Source organism: Trematomus bernacchii, unplaced genomic scaffold (genome assembly GCF_902827165.1).
Source record: "Trematomus bernacchii unplaced genomic scaffold, fTreBer1.1, whole genome shotgun sequence".
NCBI lineage: Eukaryota > Metazoa > Chordata > Actinopteri > Perciformes > Nototheniidae > Trematomus > Trematomus bernacchii.
In genome coordinates, this window is record NW_022987685.1 from 5664780 (window position 1) to 5673642 (window position 8863).

The following is an 8863-nucleotide window of genomic DNA, read 5'->3' on the forward strand; positions in this document are numbered from 1 at the left end:
CCTCATCGGCTCCAAATCCACCCTCAGCAAAACCCCCAACCTGACACTCACCATCGATGGCACCCCTGTTTCCCCCTCCACCCAGGCACGCAACCTTGGCGTGATATTTGACTCCACCCTCTCCCTCGAGCCCCACATCCGCCAAGTTGTAAAAACCTCATTTTTCCACCTCCGCAATATCGCCAAACTCCGTCCCTCTCTCATCCGCCCTGCAGCTGAGCGACTTATTCACGCCTTCATCTCCTCCCGCCTGGACTATTGCAACGCACTCCTCTACGGCATCAGCACTACATCCCTCAATAGACTTCAGCGTGTCCAGAACGCAGCCGCCAGACTCCTCACCCACACCAAATCATGGCATCATATCACCCCGGTCCTCAAAGAACTTCACTGGCTCCCCGTTTCACACCGCATCCAACACAAACTCCTGGTACTCACCTACAAAGCCCTCCACCACCTGGCCCCCCCCCTACCTCACTGACCTCCTCATCCTCTACCAACCACCCCGGTCCCTCAGATCCACCTCAGCCGGTCTGCTTTCCATCCCCAAGGCCAAACTCCGGAGCTTTGGGGACAGAGCATTCTCTGTTGCAGCCCCGAAGCTCTGGAACTCCCTCCCCCAAGACCTCCGTGAGTCCGAGTCCCTCACCATGTTCCAGTCCCGCCTCAAAACCCATCTCTTCAAATCTGTATACCCATAAGCCCCCCCCCCACCCCCCACTTCCTCCTGACTGCTTTCTGTTTTTTTGTTTTTTGTTTTTTTCTCTGTTTTGTTTTTGTTTTGTTGTTGTTTTGTTGCCTGTCCTTGTCTGTCTACCCTTCCCCAAATGTAAAGCGTCTTTGGGTCTTAGAAAAGCGCTATATAAATAGAATTTATTATTATTATTATTAAGTCCACTGAGACAAATGTAACATTTGTGATATTGGGCTATATAAATAAACATTGATTGATTGATTGATTATTTTTGATAGAAAGAATCGGAAAAAGATACACATATAAAAAGATATTTTGTCTTTTTCTTCTGGTCTTTATATTTTTGCAATGTATTTGTCTTATTAAGAACAATATACTGCAAGTATAAACTTAAACAATTATGTATTTTACATTGAGATTGAGGTTGGAGAAAAATACTTGTCGATTTTCACTGTTTATTAAATGCAGTGATTTCATGCGGCATCACGTTTTTATAAATATAAATACTATTTAGTGTACTCTTATTGTCTTTGTTTCATTAGGCAATTGCTTTTGTTTTTTGCATTTCTTCCTGCTCAATTAGCACTTAAATGTGCTGTATTCTGATTCTGATTCTGACTTTACTTGAAATCTATAGGTATTTGTTAGTCATAACCTTCTGTTCAATATTCAAATGATGGATTGCCAAAGAAACCTGTTCCTCAAACAAAAGAAGAGGAAATACTTTGAATATGAAGTCTGACATTCTCTATCCAGATGTATGGTTGTGTATGTTGCTGAGGTGTAGCAACATATTTAAAAACATTATGATCTTTGAGCCACGTCATAAGCCTTTATTTCATTCCAATATAAAGGCCTTGGTATAGATGAGGACTGCCACATAAGAGGAGAGGTTTGCAATCTCCCAGACTTGAAAAGGACTATATAAAAAAGACACTGAAATAGTTTGGTACATCGAATTCAGATAGAAAAAGGGATTTTATAACTTTTCATCTTTTATCTCTTAATGATGGGTAAGTACATTTTTTGGTAAATATGCAGGGTTTCGTCTGAAATTGTTTTTGTGTGTGAGTGTCTGTGTGTGTTTGTGTGTCTGTGTGTGTGTGGCAGTCATTCACATATTTAATATGTGTTTTCCATTTCACTAAGTACAATATAACATTTCATTTTGCGGCGTGGAGAAAAATGCACTGTTTCAGATAAAACACATTATTATTCTATTATAAACATGTTTTTTTTAAACATAGGTATACATTATTTCTTTATTTAAAGTGACCAATGTTTGTGTCAAGTATTTTGTCAGTAAACCACATTAATACAATTGTTGTACAGTATGCTGAAACACAGATGACCTTTACAGAAGAAAAGGTTGCATTTTATCAAAGTTGTTTCAATATATGGGATTCAGAACATGAATTATAATGAGGTGGGAACATATTGTTATACATTTGTTGGTATCAAACTGTTTTACATTGGATGTGTTAGGTACCTAAAGCTTTAAAAAATAAAATTACTGCAACACTGAATACTATCATTTGCAGACTTTGTACTACTAAATTATTAATAGTTCTAAAAACTGATGTAAAAAAGGCTTTTACCTGCCACTTTTGTGAGAAAATATCTGTTTTACTTGATTTTATATATTCAAAGGAAAAGAGGATGGATGTCGGATGGATCGTATCAATTTCCCTGATTTTAATTTTTGTTTGCGTGGTGGAGACACGTAAATGTAGCAGAGTGCGTGACTCCACCACGCACTGCGGTGTTAAGGACTCGTGGTGGAGTCACGCATTCTGGTGAGACCAGGTTGGATGTGAGGGTCTAAGGACAGAGGGTGTCGTATTGTCATACTGATATTCTGTACAAACTGTGAAGTCCACTGAGACAAATGTAACATTTGTGATATTGGGCTATATAAATAAACATTGATTGATTGATTGATTATTTTTGATAGAAAGAATCGGAAAAAGATACACATATAAAAAGATATTTTGTCTTTTTCTTCTGGTCTTTATATTTTTGCAATGTATTTGTCTTATTAAGAACAATATACTGCAAGTATAAACTTAAACAATTATGTATTTTACATTGAGATTGAGGTTGGAGAAAAATACTTGTCGATTTTCACTGTTTATTAAATGCAGTGATTTCATGCGGCATCACGTTTTTATAAATATAAATACTATTTAGTGTACTCATATTGTCTTTGTTTGATTAGGCAATTGCTTTTGTTTTTTTGCATTTCTTCCTGCTCAATTAGCACTTAAATGTGCTGTATTCTGATTCTGATTCTGACTTTACTTGAAATCTATATGTATTTGTTAGTCATAACCTTCTGTAACACTGGTGAAACCTCCTTCAATATTCAAATGATGGATTGCGAAAGAAACCTGTTCCTCAGACAAAAGAAGAGGAAATACTTTGAATATGAAGTCTGACATTCTCTATCCAGATATATGGTTGTGTATGTTGCTGAGGTGTAACAACATATTTAAAAAATGTATGACCGTTGAGCCACGTCATAAGCCGTTATTTCATTCCAATATAAAGGCCTTGGTATAGATGAGGACTGCCATATAAGAGGAGAGGTTTGCAATCTCCCAGACTTGAAAAGGACTATATAAAAAAGACACTGAAATAGTTTGGTACATCGAATTCAGATAGAAAAAGGGATTTTATAACTTTTCATCTTTTATCTCTTAATGATGGGTAAGTACATTTTTTGGTAAATATTCAGGGTTTCGTCTGAAATTGTTTTTGTGTGTGAGTGTCTGTGTGTGTTTGTGTGTCTGTGTGTGTGTGGCAGTCATTCACATATTCAATATGTGTTTTCCATTTCACTAAGTACAATATAACATTTCATTTTGCGGCGTGGAGAGAAATGCACTGTTTCAGATAAAACACATTATTATTCTATTATAAACATGTTTTTTTTAAACATAGGTATACATTATTTCTTTATTTAAAGTGACCAATGTTTGTGTCAAGTATTTTGTCAGTAAACCACATTAATACAATTGTTGTACAGTATGCTGAAACACAGATGACCTTTACAGAAGAAAAAGTTGCATTTTATCAAAGTTGTTTTAATATATGGGATTCAGAACATGAATTATAATGAGGTGGGGACATATTGTTATACATTTGTTGGTATCAAACTGTTTTACATTGGATGTGATAGGCACCTATAATTTAAAAAAATAAAAGTACTGCAACACTGAATACTATCATTTGCAGACTTTGTACTACTAAATTATTAATAGTTCTAAAAACTGGTGTAAAAAAGGCTTTTACCTGCCACTTTTGTGAGAAAATATCTGTTTTGCTTGATTTTATAGATTCAAAGGAAAAGAGGATGGATGTCGGACGGATCGTATCAATTTCCCTGATTTTAATAGGTAAGCTTTATGATGATAAACCGATTGCTATGAATGTTTTTTTATATAAAAAGAGTGGATAAGGTGTAGGAAACGACACAACATAAAGTTAAGGTGAAGTTCTAGCAACTGATAAAATATGTCAAAAACAAAGAAACAGAGTGTAGTCTTATTTCTTACTCACTTTGAACCTTTTACCTTCACCTTGTTTCACCATGGGAAATGTTACTGTCTTTAAGAGGCTTTAGCGGGCTCTTGGTAGATTGTTAGGGTTGTGGTTAAATAACGTTGAATAAAAAGTGTCAACTTTGGCAACGAAGAAAATGGCTTTGTCATATTCACAGGGGTCCCTTGATCTCCCAGCTCCAAATATCGAAATAATAATGTATTCTAAGAGACACTATGAGTATTATCTTAACAGGCATGTCAACCTAGTGCTTATCTCATGCAGTTTTGGCGAGTAATTCGTTTTTTTGAATGCAATATACATTTTGAAAATTGAGGTCCCTAATCAGTATACATTAAATGGTTTTTACTAAGAAGCATAAAGTGTAAAATGTTAGAAAAGGAACATTTTACAAATGTGGCACTCAGTTCTGAGATTTACATTAAAGTAATTGTTAGATTCCTAACTCTCAGATAATGTGTCCCAACTCCATGAGCCATAGAATATTGACCCAAAAGATATTTGTCAAGTTTTTTTTACAGTTGCGTCATCTTCAACAACTGCTCCACCTACAACTGCTGCACCCACAACTCCTGCACCAACGACTGCTTCACCTACAAGTGCTGCACCCTCAACTTCAGCACACACAACTTCTGCACCAACGACTGCTTCATCTACAACTGCTGCACCCACAACTGCAGCACCTGCAACTGCAGCCCCTACTACTGTTGCAACAACAACAGCAGCACGTACAACTACTGCTGCTCCGACAACAGTGCCACCTACAACTACTGCTGCACCTACGACAGCAGCACCTACTACTGAAGCAACAACAACAGCAGCACCTACAACTACTGCTGCTCCGACAACGGTGCAATCTACAACTACTGCTGCACCTACGACAGCAGCACCTACTACTGTTGCAACAACAACAGCAGCACCTACAACTACTGCTGCTCCGACAACGGTGCAACCTACAACTACTGCTAATCCGACAACGGTGCAACCTACAACTACTTCTGCACCTACGACAGCAGCACCTACTACTGTTGCATCAACAACAGCAGCACCTACAACTACTGCTGCTCCAACAACGGTGCAACCTACAACTACTGCTTCACCTACAACTGCAGGCCCTACTACTGAAGCAACAACAACAGCAGCACCTACAACTACTGCTGCTGCGACAACGGTGCAACCTACAACTACAGCTACACCTACAACAGCAGCACCTACAACTACTGCTAATCCGACAACGGTGCAACCTACAACTACTGCTGCACCTACGACAGCAGTACCTACTACTGTTGCAACAACAACAGCAGCACCTACAACAACTGCTAATTCAACAACGGTGCAACCTACAACAACTGCTTCACCTACAACTGCAGGCCCTACTACTGAAGCAACAACAACTGCAGCACCTACAACTACTGCTGCTGCGACAACGGTGCAACCTACAACTACAGCTACACCTACAACAGCAGCACCTACAACTACTGCTAATCCGACAACGGTGCAACCTACAACTACTGCTGCACCTACGACAGCAGTACCTACTACTGTTGCAACAACAACAGCAGCACCTACAACTGTTGCAACAACAACAGCAGCACCTACAACTACGGCTGTTCCATCAACAGTGCAACCTACAACTACTAATTTACCTACAACTGCAGCCCCTACTACTGTTGCAACAACAACAGTAGCAGCTACAACTACTGCTGCTCCGACAAAGGTGCAACCTACAACTACTGCTTCACCTACAACTGCAGCCCCTTCTACTGGTGTAACAACAACTGCAGCACCTACAACTACTGCTGCTCCGACCACGGTGCAACCTACAACTACTGCTGCACCTACGACAGCAGCACCTACTACTGTTGCAACAACAACAGCAGCACCTACAACTACTGCTGCTCCGACAACGGTGCAACCTACAACTACTGCTGCACCTACAACAGCAGCACCTACTACTGTTGCAACAACAACAGCTGCACCTACAACTACTGCTGCTCCATCAACGGTGCAACCTACAACTACTGCTTCACCTACAACTGCAGGCCCTACTACTGAAGCAACAACAACAGCAGCACCTACAACTACTGCTGCTCCGACAACGGTGCAGCCTACAACTACTGCTGCACCTACAACTGCAGCCCCTACTACTGTTGCAACAACAACAGTATCACCTACAACATCAACAGTGCAACCTACAACTACTAATTCACCTACAACTGCAGCCCCTACTACTGTTGCAACAACAACAGCTGCACCTACAACTACTGTTGCTCCATCAACTGTGCAACCTACAACTACTGCTTCACCTACAACTGCAGGCCCTACTACTGAAGCAACAACAACAGCAGCACCTACAACTACTGCTGCTCCGACAACGGTGCAACCTACAACTACAGCTACACCTACAACTGCAGCCACTACTACTGTTGCAACAACAACAGCAGCACCTACAACTACTGCTGCTCCGACAACGGTGCAATCTACAACTACTGCTGCACTTACGACAGCAGCACCTACTACTGTTGCAACAACAACAGCAGCACCTACAACTACTGCTGCTCCGACAACGGTGCAACCTACAACTACTGCTAATCCGACAACGGTGCAACCTACAACTACTTCTGCACCTACGACAGCAGCACCTACTACTGTTGCATCAACAACAGCAGCACCTACAACTACTGCTGCTCCAACAACGGTGCAACTTACAACTACTGCTTCACCTACAACTGCAGGCCCTACTACTGAAGCAACAACAACAGCAGCACCTACAACTACTGCTGCTGCGACAACGGTGCAACCTACAACTACAGCTACACCTACAACAGCAGCACCTACAACTACTGCTAATCCGACAACGGTGCAACCTACAACTACTGCTGCACCTACGACAGCAGTACCTACTACTGTTGCAACAACAACAGCAGCACCTACAACAACTGCTTCACCTACAACTGCAGGCCCTACTACTGAAGCAACAACAACTGCAGCACCTACAACTACTGCTGCTGCGACAACGGTGCAACCTACAGCTACAGCTACACCTACAACAGCAGCACCTACAACTACTGCTAATCCGACAACGGTGCAACCTACAACTACTGCTGCACCTACGACAGCAGTACCTACTACTGTTGCAACAACAACAGCAGCACCTACAACTACTGCTGCTCCGACAACGGTGCAACCTACAACTACAGCTACACCTACAACAGCAGGCCCTACTACTGTTGCAACTACAACAGCAGCACCTACAACTGTTGCAACAACAACAGCAGCACCTACAACTACGGCTGTTCCATCAACAGTGCAACCTACAACTACTAATTTACCTACAACTGCAGCCCCTACTACTGTTGCAACAACAACAGTAGCAGCTACAACTACTGCTGCTCCGACAAAGGTGCAACCTACAACTACTGCTTCACCTACAACTGCAGCCCCTTCTACTGGTGTAACAACAACTGCAGCACCTACAACTACTGCTGCTCCGACCATGGTGCAACCTACAACTACTGCTGCACCTACGACAGCAGCACCTACTACTGTTGCAACAACAACAGCAGCACCTACAACTACTGCTGCTCCGACAACGGTGCAACCTACAACTACTGCTGCACCTACAACAGCAGCACCTACTACTGTTGCAACAACAACAGCTGCACCTACAACTACTGCTGCTCCATCAACGGTGCAACCTACAACTACTGCTTCACCTACAACTGCAGGCCCTACTACTGAAGCAACAACAACAGCAGCACCTACAACTACTGCTGCTCCGACAACGGTGCAGCCTACAACTACTGCTGCACCTACAACTGCAGCCCCTACTACTGTTGCAACAACAACAGCAGCACCTACAACTACTGCTGCTCCGACAACGGTGCAACCTACAACTACTGCTGCACCTACAACAGCAGCACCTACTACTGTTGCAACAACAACAGCTGCACCTACAACTACTGCTGCTCCATCAACGGTGCAACCTACAACTACTGCTTCACCTACAACTGCAGGCCCTACTACTGAAGCAACAACAACAGCAGCACCTACAACTACTGCTGCTCCGACAACGGTGCAACCTACAACTACAGCTACACCTACAACTGCAGCCACTACTACTGTTGCAACAACAACAGCAGCACCTACAACTACTGCTGCTCAGACAACGGTGCAACCTACAACTACTGCTGCAACTACAACAGCAGCACCTACTACTGTTGCAACAACAACAGCTGCACCTACAACTACTGCTACTCCATCAACGGTGCAACCTACAACTACTGCTTCACCTACAACTGCAGGCCCTACTACTGAAGCAACAACAACAGCAGCACCTACAACTACTGCTGCTCCGACAACGGTGCAACCTACAACTACAGCTACACCTACAAGAGCAGCACCTACAACTGTTGCAACAACAACAGCAGCACCTACAACTACTGCTGCTCCATCAACAGTGCACCCTAAAACTACTAATTCACCTACAACTGCAGCCCCTACTACTGTTGCAACAACAACAGTAGCACCTACAACTACTGCTGCTCCGACAACGGTGCAACCTACAACTACTGCTTCACCTACAACTGCAGCCCCTACAACTGT

At 42.3% G+C, this 8863-nt stretch overlaps 1 long non-coding RNA gene across 1 annotated transcript; it reads left to right on the forward strand.

Moving 5' to 3' along the window:
• The first annotated feature begins 3283 nt into the window (after positions 1–3283).
• LOC117487792 lies at positions 3284–4826 on the forward strand. Its single transcript, XR_004556441.1, has 3 exons — positions 3284–3403; positions 4033–4092; positions 4768–4826. It is a non-coding gene; the product is annotated as an uncharacterized LOC117487792 (long non-coding RNA).
• Positions 4827–8863: the final 4037 nt, after the last annotated feature.